General features: G+C 36.9%; 1 protein-coding gene across 2 annotated transcripts in view; it reads right to left on the minus strand.

Moving 5' to 3' along the window:
• Positions 1-13,673, minus strand: part of LOC5577431 — a 193,494-nt gene that overhangs the window by 158,125 nt on the left and 21,696 nt on the right. The window contains exon 2 of one of the 2 annotated variants that reach the window (XM_021846967.1): positions 1,294-1,387. The exons of the other annotated variant lie outside the window; for it this stretch is intronic. The gene's annotated coding sequence lies outside the window, so the exon portion shown is untranslated. The remainder of the gene's footprint in view (positions 1-1,293; positions 1,388-13,673) is intronic. 2 annotated transcript variants of the gene reach the window in all.

Genomic DNA, 13,673 nt, shown 5'->3' on the forward strand with positions numbered 1-13,673 from the left:
AACTTTCAATAATTTAATATTGAGAATTGCAGTTTTATAAAAAAAAATGATAAAAAGTCTTAATTTTACGACCTTTATTTTAGTTTAGAGTGTTGGTTTGTATATTTTACAACACAAACCAAATTAAACTAAGGATTCAGAAAAGTGACTAACAATCAAACATATATATTCCAATACTTATACACAGCAAACTCAAAACATTATTTTAAAACAAAAATGTTTGGTCATATTTTTCATGAATCCGCAGTACATAGTAATTACATACTTCATCTGTTGCATATAAACTATTCTCACGTCATCTCAAAACTATTGAGAACCAAAATGCATGTAAGATAAGCAAAATTTTAATTGTTTACGATCTTGCGAAACATTATTCTCATTCCTTATGCATGGCACTTTAAATAAAAATTACTTTTATTTACAGGAATTGATGAGATTATTCTACATATCATTCATATAACATTAAGAATAAGAACGAATGTTTTTGTAAAAAACACATTCATCATCACAGTACTTGGTAGTTACATCATTCGTGTGTATCAACTTAAACAGTCAAACATTCATTACAGACAGTTCCATTTTAAAGAAGGTAAACTTGAAGTTACAAACTAAAAATTGTGAAGAGCAGTTTGGCAGAAGAGTGTTACATATGTGCAATTTTTTTAGCTTTACAATTTTCTAAATTATGTTTGTCGATGAAAAACGTTCAAAAACATCATAATGAACGATAATCTATAGAATCTGTTTCAAATTAATGAGAACAAATCATTTTATTATAAAGTTGTATTGATTTCTAAATGTATCCAAAATAACCCCTTTTTTGTTTTTAATGAGACATTTTTTTCGCTATTCAAGCAATATTTTTTACTTGATGGATTTGTCTCATATTTTGCACATTTGTTACGCACATATACAACTTAGATATAGGCAAGAATTATCGAAATCTGTCGATAATTCTTCAAGCTACAAATTCTCAAAATTGAAGAATGTGGACATAATGTCAAAAGAAGCCCCGTTTGACGGTATATGACAGGAGAAATTTCTGATGAAATATCTTTAGCATATCCTGGTGATTTTATCTGTCAAATTTCTAAGAAATTTTCTTCTGGAACAGTTCTTGCATAATTTAATGTAGGAAGCTGAGGAGGAATTCCTTGTAAAATCCCAAGACAAACATCTAAATGGATCCAGCAAGAGTTTTCGAAATTTATCCTAGTAAATTACTGGAAAAAAAATATATTTAGCATTCATGGAGCTCATCGAGGAGAAACTGCGGAGCCTCTGCAGAAATACCTGCTTTCACTTGTGCAGAAGTCCTCGGGAATACTCCTGCAATGATCTTTGGAAGAACTCCTGATGGTTTCTGTAGAAATTGCTGAGTAGGAACCTGAAAGAATAAATAATAGAAATATTTTATTAATTACTGCAATAATAACAAAAAAATATTTATAAAATAAACTGCTGAAATTCTGTTTCTTCGGGATGGGGATTATGTTGAAATAGGTATTTTAAATATTCCGTGATCCCTGAATCTAATTTCACGGTGTATTCGGATCGGATTTTTCACGATGTTTTCGGACCCAATTCCGTTTTTTTAACCTAGAATCCATAATTAAGAACTTTTCTATATTCTTCATGCATAAAAGATGCCGAAAAAATAATTTTTGGGTGATTTGAGGCTGGTATCTGGGATTCGAAGCATCCGGACACTTGGAATCAATCAATCAAATCAATGGCGTTGTGAGTTATTCTGCAAAAATTACTGTAGAAATCCTTTTTAGACAAAAAATCAAAAAGGATTCTGTGAAGCAGCATTCTTGGACAAAATGCTGGAGGAAATCCAGGAGAACTCCGGAAGGACCTCCACAAAAATGTTTCGAAGAATTTCCAAGGAAGCTGTGTAAGTTCTCCAGGAAAACTCGATAATTCTCGACGGATTGCCTTCGTTTTGATTCGAATAGAATCATCTGAATGTCTAGTTTTTCGAAGATCATTGGAATTGGAATTTGAATTTTTTGGAAATGTCCACCCGTTCGGAGTTATTTCGGTGGGTCACTGGGTCAAGTCGGGTGAAGAATGTTTCCACTTCCTTTTCATTCTACTTTTTTCCGACTTATTAGTTTAAATCTGACTCCAACTCAACTTGTTTCTATAGGTTCGTCTACGGACGTTATGGGAGAGCTTAATTAGAAGCTGAGACTAGCTTTGGCCTTGGATATTTTTTGCATTTAATTATTGGCCCTCTAGATGAGAGATCCGGTGACTCAGTCATGAACCAGGTTTTTTTTTTGGAAAAAAAAACCTGAAGTTTGTAGACACAAAAATCAATTTGGACAAATTGAGATGTAAAAATTGTGAAAAATATACGGAATCGTTCTGGTGGGCTTCGATCAGACGACTCCCAATACGCTAGACTGGGCGCGTTAACCAACTACACCGCAGAACAAGTAACGATTTTACATACATCTCCTTCGGCTCTCTGAGATGCCCAATTCGACTGTTCTAAGCGTACCTGTCGCAACTGCAGCATAGGCTACTTCTCAGCAAAGTGTTCTTACAGGCACTTCCACAGTTTTAAATTGAGCTATCTTTGCCAAATGACCATTTTTGCATTTGTATTTCGTGTGATTGGGACAGGTACGAAGATATCTATGCGCTGGAAAGAGAAGATATTTCCAGCCCGAAAGGATTCTCGATTTGAAGATGCCCTATTCAAATTTTATGTGATGATATGCACCTCTGGTCACAAAATACTCAATTCCAGTAGCGTTGAACAGGAATCACATGAGGTGACTGACATCAAGTCCACCACAACCAAAGGAGTGGAGAAACCCGCCGATTTGGTTACCTAACAACATTTCGAATTGATCACATTCCCCGTCGCGCAAGGTTCATCGGTTGCATGAGTGATGAATTTTGTGTTTCGTTGCATTCCGTCAATGCAAAGAATGTTTGCCCAGTCCACGCAACCTCACCGATCCACAGTGGTCGCACCCCAGACAAGTGGGTTAAAAGTACAAAACTCTGTCAAATAATTCAAACAATCATCTTTCATTGGCAAAATTTGAATGTTAAAGGTTGTTTTATGGAAAAAGTTCGACGAAGCCAGTAATCATTCAACTTGTTTTAAATTGATTGGCTTAAAATAGTTTATTTCGATAATTTAACCAATAAAACCGTAAAAACATCAAACTTGCTTGAAATGCTATTTCTAAAACAAATGACATGAAAGATTTTCTGAATAACAGATATATATTTTGTTGTTTTACTTGTGGACAACTTCGAGCCACTGTGAAAACGAGGAATGTTTTTGTGAGCGAAATTCCGCACAATCGCCACCTGGTGGGATGGTTTTGTTGGGCGGGCGGTCTAGAGAGAGAAAAAAAAAAACAAATTTATTGTTATTGTAACTCAGCTCGACGCCGGGTCGTGGCATTTTCAGGGTTCCATTCTGTTCTAGTGCAAACCGCCGCACGCGAAGTGTGGCGCTGCCCAACATGAGGACCTTTGTACTTTTATACCGCGCGCGCGTCCAAAAAGCTTTCCATCGACTGCACTGACTTCGGCATTAAAATGAATGGGGTAACCGCTTTGTTTTTGTAAATTATACAACGCAAGAATTTTTCCACGGATGAAGCATTTACAAACATTTTGCTCCACAGCGTTATTACCCTCCTCTGGTGACCGTGTATCAAAGGTTAGGTACGAAGCGTGCACGAACTGTGGTTGTTGATGTTTGGAGAGATGGTTCTGAACTTGCTTTGTTTTAGTTGGTGTAACGGTATGTGTGGTAGGTTAAAATGTCAGCCTGCAAAACAAACAACACTGAACGTACTACACATAAACATAAATATTTCATGAAACCAAATTCCATACACTTGTTTTTGTTTTTCAAGATCTTACTGAATGCGTTTCATTTCAAGCTAATCAACTGAAACGTATTGACTGTATAAGAGACATGAAGAAGTTACAACTGATTAAAAAAAATGTATCATACGGTAAAACTTTTAATGAAACACAAACTTTTCTTAATTTCTTTATAATTATTATTCCAAACATTACATTAATTTCTTACATCTAGATTTTATATGTTAGGCAACACTATCATCCTAATTTGGTAAAACTAAATTAGGCTTTTATTAACATTTTGTTAACAACATATTACATTTCATTTGTCATTGCAGTTCAGAATTCTTACGGATGAGTTGATTTCCACTGCTTATTCGAAAATAGAAACAAAAACGCTTTCAATTTACTTAACCTAACTTAACCTAAATATAAAATGCATTAATAGTGACAACAGAAGATAGCAACGATTCTTATCTAAAATTACTAAAAATTTTATTCGACACTTGTCCCAATGTTTCATTATTGGATATTATATGCAACTTTTTAGTACTATACCAGGGAGGAAACTTCTGAATCATTTTCAAAATTTTATTCTGAATCCTCTGCAGAGCTTTCTTTCTGGCATCTTTCTGGCTAGTACCATGGGGTCCCCCTTGTAGTCTTTACAGGCCGCAGAGGACAAGCTTCTTCAAAAGCTTCCATAATGTAGACCGTTGTAGAATCAACGGCTTTATTCAAGTCACTGTACGTAGTTTTTTTGCCGTGTAATTGGGTAGCAGCCAGTTCAATGTATGTAGAGTTCTAATTTTGTTGACCGTGGATTCCTACAAAAAAAAAAGTTCAAAATAAATTAAGCGGTGCACAGATAAGGATTCCTTATCTGACACAAACTGATTCGCGAAATTGTGATGTGACTAATTCACGATTTTGTAAATGCAATAGATATTTAGCAAAAAAAATAGCTCGTGGCAAATTCGGTGACTAATACTAAAAGTAAAACCATCCCCGCGAAACGCGATTTCTCATCCACTTACCAAACCACCAGTATCTCGAATCCACGTTTGCCAAATACCATCCATCAAGTGCCACCATTGGCATATGTTCCGCCAAGGGACCTCTTTAAATAGTGTTTTGCAAAGCTTACCCTCCCGCACCCACCTCATGTGTTACAATGTGTTAAATTGATGAACGAATATCTCTAATTACTATCATCCCACATCTTCAGCGAAGCAAAAGCATAGAGGTACGTCATCGCCGGCGAATAACCAATAATGGATATACCGCGAGTGAGTGCGGCATATGCTCCGACGAAAAGATCTGCGAAAGGTTACGCGCGGCTCACTACTAATGAGGCGCCAACCTTTAGGCCTCCGCTGCCTATCGTATCGTTGCATGCAACAGTTGTGCAGTCAATTTGTTTCGAACTCACGTCACTTTGGCTCGGGTCTTGCGCCTCAGCTCAAGCGTATTTTATGGAGGTACGCTAAGGTGGCCCATTTTTTGTATGAAAAAATGAAAGTGTAAAAATCTAAATTTGTTCACTTGGACCCCCACAATCTACTGTAAAAGTTTGAGCGAAATCCGTCAACTCTGAGGGCGGCTACAAATTCGAGCAAATATCTCCGTTCTAACTAGGTACATATTTGACCATAGGATGCACTCTAATGGATAAAATTCTTTCGTAAGTACCGTAATCCGGGTTATCATTGATCAGCGGGGTAACATTGATCGGAATGACTCACCTCATCAAAAGTGCGTATTATCATTTATTGATTAAACATTTTCAAATCATGAATCGTGCTTCTCTTTCTTTTATTCATAAGCTAATAAAAGTTAATATTTTTGTGAAAATTGCCTTTACCTTATGCGTGAATTTGTCAACTTTTCGAAATAATGATTTTAATTGTTAAGGATGACACTACCGAAGATTCATGTCTCACATAAGTTCTGCAAACGATATAAGCAAGCAAAATGTGGTTCTTACTAAAAATGACATCGCCAAAAACGATTCCGTTGTCAAAACTCTTATAAGTATGCTCAATTAGGCAACATTACTGAATTACTGTTAGGAATGTAAAATTTCCTTAGGAAATTGCCTACCTTTAGGCGTATTCCGTGGTTCGAGGTGTTTTTAATTTTAAAATAACTCAAAAAGTAAATGACTTGTAAGCGTTTGGTCTTCATATTCGGCTTCAGGGGCCATGATTTAAGTAAGTAACGACATTTTCATTATTACCGAACGTTGTTTATATAGGTGATCAATGTTACCCCATATCAACTTAATCAAAAAATCGCCTAAAACATTTTTTTAACATGCTTAAATCTTTCAATAAACAAAATACAGTATATAGTCTCGAGCTATAAGTGGCAGTACTTGTTTTAAAAATATAAAACCTGCAACATTTGTATTTTCAAACGAAATATTGAAGAAACATTCAGAAAAATGATCAATGTTACCCCGGATTACGGTACCTTGAAGATTCTCCTACCAATAAAGAAGAGACTGCAGTAAACCGGAAACCTGTTGGTTCCATGCAATATTTTACAGTAACTCCTAGGGGTCCAAATGAACGGTACTGTAACTTAAGATTTTTGTAGTTCGATCATTATGGGCCACCCTAAGCATATGTTGCTTTAGCCATCATAAAAGGTTCCCTACTTCTCGGGACGCGGTGGAGGGTCTACCATTTCAAACAGTCTTTTGATATTTCGCACACAAATTGCCAATTTGACGGTGGCGTCTGACAATATTTGAACATCCTTGATATTCTTCTCGACAAATGCCATTCTAAACCGCCAATTGGAAGCCCGGAGATGCGCTAAAAATGGCACCGAACAGCCTTCAGTCGAATCGCGCGGCTTGTGCCCTACAAGATGACTAATATTCAATCGATCGATGACTGCATTGTGTTACCATTAACCTGCTGTCAGTGTCAAAAAAGGCTACGTTGTTTGTGCCTTGGGGTCATATTGACCCCAAATTTGAAACTGGCTTGGTGAACAACATTTTTTTTGCTATTTTTATTAACGAGATTTTTAGCTCAGGGCTATTTCATCTCGGGACCAACGGCTTTACTTCCCATCCGAAGGAAATCGTCACTATAACTATTACGTCAAATATGACTATCTCGGGAGTGGCGTGAGAGGCGAGTATTCTAACCACTACACCAGATCGGTCCCCATAGGTGAACAACATTTTTGCGAGATTGTTGTCCAGTATTCTGTTTGCAACGTGCCCCGCCCATCGTATCGTTCCAGCTTTGGTGATACTGGGTTAACAGTAGACTCGCGAAAACTCATTGAAAGTATATTTACCAAGCCTTGTTTCACAAGAAACACCAAAAATATCTTAAACTTTGGTTCCAAATGACTAAAAAGATAGCAGTTCCACCACAATCTACCTTAAGCCGATCATTACGATGAACAAAAAAGTTCGGATCTCTTTTGAGTTTGGATTCAGGTTACAAATAAGTTTCCGTAATAACTGCTATACGTATGGAATAAGCTGTTAGAAAATTGAACAAAAATGTCCTCTTTTCCATTCAAAGAACGTACATTCAAATTCAAAAAATTAAAAAAAAATCGATTAATTAGAGAAACGTTATCCCTCCTAAGCCGAGTGGTTAGAGCCCGCGGCTACAAAGCAAAGCCATACTGAAGATGTCTGGGTTAGATTCCCGGTCGGTCCAGGATATTTTCGTAATGAAAGTTTTCTTGACCTTCTTGGGCATTGAGTTTAATCGTACCTGCCACACAATATACGAATGCGAAAATGGCAACTTTGGCAAAGAAAGCTCTCAGTTAATAACTGTGTAAGTGCTCATAAGAACACTAAGCTGAGAAGCAGGCTATGTCTCAGTGAGGACGTAATGCCAAGAAGAAGAAGAAGAATCCAACAACAATTTTTTTTTAATTTACACCAACTTGAATTTCTTCAACTAAATTGGTGGTTTTGATCATTGCATCAATTATTTGATTCAATTGTTGAGTTAAAAAACAAAATTGAAGGGAGATATACAGCTGAAAGTAGGTACATTTTCGGCTTGTGAATGAGCAAGATTATAATTTACCTGATGGGTATGATTATTAAGCAAGCTATCGTTAACTGAGAAATAAGAATTGATTGAGATTCTGTTTGGGAAATTCCAGCTACGAAAATGTTGCCATGCATCTGCTACGAGCCTCAACGTTTCGTTTGCATGAAGGGCAATCCCAGAAGTTAGACTTGTCTAGAAATTTTTCCCAGGTATTGCTCTTGGCTGATGATAGCATACTTAACCTTTACAGTACCTTTAACTTGCAATAACTTTGACAATTCTCAACCGATTTTGATGATTCCACCACGATTAGATCGGGAATCTAATACAGTTTTCAGAAAGTTATGAACGATTTTGAAAACTAGCGTAGTTAAGGTCATGGATGGATACTTAGATATAAAAATACTATCCTAAGTAGCTTATTGGACTGTTGTGGCCACCTCGTCATCTGGTACAGGTTCCGATAGGAAACCCAATGGAACACTTAGGGAATGGTAGCGTTTGACTTAGAGTTCATGATTTTTCATTTGTAAGTGAATTGACATGGTGCCATAGACCATTCAGAGTGACCAGCGCCCCGGGAAATTGGGAAAACCGGGAAAAGCCGGGAATTGCACATTAGCGGGAGAAAACCGGGAAATATACGGGGATTTTCAATAAACGCCGGGAAAATGTTGCATACTAGTACTTATGGAACTGTTTAGTGAATTTTTACAACACATTCAACATTTGAATCCCAAGCTAATCAATAAAGTCAGAGTGTAGAATATGGGAACACAATATCTATACAAAAGTTACCAATTTGAACTGATTTGATCGATATTTTAGAAATAGTCTCAACGAAGACTAGATTAATCCTGTAATTGATTGACCTTTCTCTTCTTAGCTAGAAGCTCATCCACAAGATAACTTAGGTTTTATTGCTAAAATTATGTTTTTAGCATCCTTAGGATAATATTATTTCAATCATTTTTAGGAAGCAATTTATGGTAAAATTTACCTAACTTCTCAAAAACATTATTTCTATGAAATTGACATATAAATAAAGATATAACAACGATTCTTTTAGGAACTTTGAAAATAGCTTTCCGAACATATTTGGAATATTTAAACCTATGCTGCCCATAACTGCAAAACAGTCACATTCGACATTTTTGACAAAATGGAGTTAATACCATGGAGAGTCATCAAATGATAAATACTTTCGATCAACTTACTGAAATCTGTGAGATTGTTCTAAAAAATTCGAAAAAAATACCAAGTTGTTTTGTCACATCGGTAATTATAACCGCATAACAGTCACATTGAGATTATAAATAAGCCTCGTAATGTGATAGCAATGAAAATTCTATCAGAATTATTTTCTGACAATTCACCTAGTATGCGATATGAGTTGTACAAAATATCAGCCTCAAATAAGCACTTTTGAGTTCCTGGCAATTTTTAGAAATTTTAGTTTCCTGCCATATTGCCATAAAATGCACACTTGGTATTCAATTTACTCAATGCCTACTTTTGTCGAATGTTACAAATATGCAATTATGGGCAGTATGATCATGAGAAAAGATTTGATATTCACTTCTTGTTTTATAATGGTAGAAAATATTATAAAACTAATCCATTCCAGAATTATAACTATCTGTGTTATTTTGTCAGAAATAATTGCTCTGAGAAAAACTTCTGTGTTTTTAGGGGCATATAATATATTGAATTAGTTTCAAATGCTTTGTGAATTTCCATGTCGATGAACGAAATTTTCGACAATTGATAAACTCTTTTTAAAGTCTTTCAAGACTGTGTGGCTGTTTTGAAATAAAACTATGGTTTATTCTGAGGATGGCTAGATCATCATAAAGCAGCGGTCAAACTTCTAATGAAACAAAACATTTTCATAAACATAATAATTTCCATGGTTAAGTTAAGTTTGCTGTTCCCTCAAGAAAGGTAAACATTTCTGCGACAGAATTGGCTAAGAAAATTTCTACTGCGAGCTCGAAATGAAATGAAATATCACCTCAACAGCGTATTGCAATAATAAAATGATTTTTTTGGTCATTTCTGAAAAGAAATTTAAAAGTCGCGGCAACAAATATGATTTTGTTTTTTTTTATTTTGGTTTACCCTAATAGTAATGCTTTGGTTTATAATAAAAAAACTCGTACTTGAAGTCGTTTGAAATGGTTTTTTTTTTTCTTGATATTCTTGGAGGAATCATTGGAAATGTTCCAGAAGAGATCTTATGAGGTATTACTGGAGGAATTTTAAAAGCATTTTTTTACACTTGGAGAAGCTTTTGGAGGTACTCCTTGATAAATTGGATTATTCTTGAAGGAATTCTTGGTAAAATCCCTGGAGGTAAACCTCCAGGAATCCTTTGAGGTAGTCCTGGAAGAATCTCTGGAGGTATTCTTTAAGAAATTCCTGGAGGAATTCCTGTAGGTATTCCTGGAGGAAGTTTTGGAAGTATTCCTAAAGGAATTTCTGGAGGTATTTCATGAGGTAAACCTAGAGGAAGTCATGGAGGTATTCCTGGTGGCCGATTCAAAAAATGTCCCATTTGAGCCCTACCGGAACCGAATTCAGAATACCTGGATAAATACAAGTCCGCCATTTGATTTATACCATCATGCATAGTCAATACAATACAATACAATACAATCATGAATATCGAGTTGTCAGATAAGTCTGGTACCGAAAAGTCGATAAGTGTCTCATATGAGGCCTACCGAATCCGATATAGGAACATCCATATAGGGTCATGTCTTGTTATTGGTGTATGGCACCATGGGGATATTCCACAAGGAATCCCAGGAGGTAGTCCTGGAGGAATTCCAGGAGTAATCCCTGGAGGTAGACCTGGAGAAATCTCTGAAAGTATTCCTGGAGGGATTCCTGAAGGTATTCCTGGAGGTATTCTTGGAGATATCCCTGGAGATGTTCCAGGAGAGATCTTAGTAGGTATTACTGGAGGAAATTTTGAAGATACTCTTTGAGAAAGTTTTGGAGGTGCTCTTTGAGAAGCTTTTGGAGGTATTCCTATATAAATTGGAAGTATTCTTGAAGTAATTCTTGGAAGAATCCCTGGAGGTAAACCTCGAGGAATCCTTTGAGGTAGTCCTGGATGAATCTCTGGAGGTATTCTTTGAGAAATTCCTGAAGAAATCCCTGGAGGAAGTTTTGGAGCTATTCCTGGAGGTATTTCCTAAGGTATTCCTGGAGCAAGTCATGGAGGTATTCCTGGAGGCCGGTTTAAAAAATATCCCATTTGAGCCCTACCGAAACCGAATTTAGAATACCTGGATGAATAAAAGTCCACCATTTGATTTATACCATCATGCATATTCAATTGAATATGAAAAATCATGAATTTCGAGTTGTCAGAAAACTCTGGTACCGAAAAATCGTTAAGGCCGGTTCCAAAAATGTCCCATTTGAGCCCTACCAGAACCGAATTCAGAATACCTGGATGAATCCAAGTCCGCCATTTGATTTATACTCTCATGCATATCCAATACAATATGAAAAATCGTGAATTTCGAGTTGTCGGAAAACTCTGGTACCGAAGAGTCGAATAGTGTCCCATATGAGGCCTACCGAATCCAATATAGGAACATCCAGATAGGGTCATGTCTTATTATTGGTATATGGCACCATTTATATTTACCTATAGATGAAAAATCATGAACTTTAGGCCGACAAATGCTTCCAATGGACCGATGCACGGGTTCACTATTTGACGTTTTAGCGGTGCCGTGTTATTTATGTCACCATGGAAACTAGTGAATTCGGCACCGCTCAAACGTCAAACTAGTGAACTCGTGCATCGGTCCATACTGTAAATTTTGCATCTTATCGAACGTGACGATTTGTGATCGTCGCAGATGAAACCGTCGCCAAAATCGTCGTCAGCCAAGCAACTGCTGTGAATTTGACGTTTCAGTCTTACCAACCCAATGAACCAATGCACAAGTTCATTAGTTGACGTTTGAGCGGTGCCGTGTTATTTATGTGATCATGAAAACGAGTGAATTCGGCACCGCTCAAACGTCAAATTCGTAAACACGTGCATTGATCCATAGCAAATCACCTCCTTTGATTCATTTTCTGGCGTTTGACATTCCACCAGTCTTACCCACGGTAGACACAACAAGGTAGGCTGTTCCCACGTGTAAACAACGGTAAAAGAGAGCAAGCCTTGCTTTCTTTTGCACTCTTTCGAGTTTGCGATAGGAATGACGTCACTGCCAAATGTCATCTTTCGGAGTATAATACCTTGCTTCTTTTTACCGTGAGTCTTACCAACATAAAGGCAACTCACCTCCTTTGATTGGTTTGCCGGTGACGATTTTTTCTGTCTGTTCGAAAGTTGGCGGCTGTTTGCTTGTGAATGAAACAGAAAACATGTGAAATTCCCTAAGTGTCCCCTTGGGTTACCTATCGGAACCTGTACCAGATGACCATGTGCCACAATAGTCCAATATGATCCTAAGCTGCTCAGGATAGTATCTTTATATCTAAGTGTCCAATTCAAGAGTGATTCAATTTATTTAATATTTAGTATCCTGTTTTGGCTGTTTCAGCTACCCCACGCGACTTTGACCCTAATTTGGAACTACGCCAGTTTTCAAAATCATTCATAACATTTTTGAAACCTGTATTAGACTCCCGCTCTAATCGTGGTGTAACCATCAAAATCGGTTGATAATTGACAAAGCTATTACAAGTTAAAAAAAAATCGATTTTTTATGTTGATTCTGTGAAGGTTAACTCCGCTTATTGAAGAGTTGCGTCTCCCTCATCCACCGTATCGAAGAAGCCATTCCTCCTACTGCCTTATTCTTCCACATCTGTGCCATTCACGTGTTCATAATAGTGCTGCTTCTACCTTTCAATGGCCTCACATTCGTCCGTCAAGATACCTCCATTTTTATCACGATTCAACGAGCAACTTTGCTGGATCTTTTTTCTTAATCTTCAGAATCTTGATACATTGGATATTATAACTAATCTGGATTCCATCAATTCACTAACAAAAAAGTTACAGCTTTTTAAAGTTCGCTTAGCTTATATTGACCCCAAAGCATAGACAAAGGGTAGCCGTTTTCTAAGGAGCACTCCACACGGCTCGTTTTCCAGCACTCGCTCGATTTGAGACCGCTCGTTCACGCCAACTGGTTGCGTGTAGCATTTGGCTTAACCTTGTGCGGTTCAGCAAAGTTTTTACCCTTTCACAAAAGTATTGTACCCAGCGGCCTATGAGCTTTCAGCTTCTATGTTCTCGCCATGACGGCTGGCTAGCTGGCGCTAAGCCATTCTCCGCGAAGTAAGCGGAGCCCCGGAGATAACTCCTTCCATGATGGGGCATCGCCGTCGCCTTCGGGCACCACATTCCGCGTTGGTTAAGAATAACCCAGATGTCTTGTCGAGCACCCATTTACATTCCGATTTCATATATATTTATGTAGCGAACCGGAGCACACTGACTGTGTTTGGTAAATAAACATGCACGTCTTCGGCAACCCGACCAGTGGATTGAAGCAGAACTGTAACAGAGTTTGTTACTCTGTTAGTAGGTTTTTTTTTCTGAAAAAAAAATATGATGTTGGCTAGTTAGTACTACTAAACTTAGTAGATAAAAAACAAAAAATATAAAAAAAATAACATAACTACCTCAACATTAAGCAAAATTCAAATAAAAAATAAAAATAAAAATTCAATTCATTGTGTTACTATAACAAGATTTCTTTAAGAATATTTCTCATATCCTTTATACTAAATAAAGCTATT

Source organism: Aedes aegypti, chromosome 2 (genome assembly GCF_002204515.2).
Source record: "Aedes aegypti strain LVP_AGWG chromosome 2, AaegL5.0 Primary Assembly, whole genome shotgun sequence".
Lineage (NCBI taxonomy): Eukaryota > Metazoa > Arthropoda > Insecta > Diptera > Culicidae > Aedes > Aedes aegypti.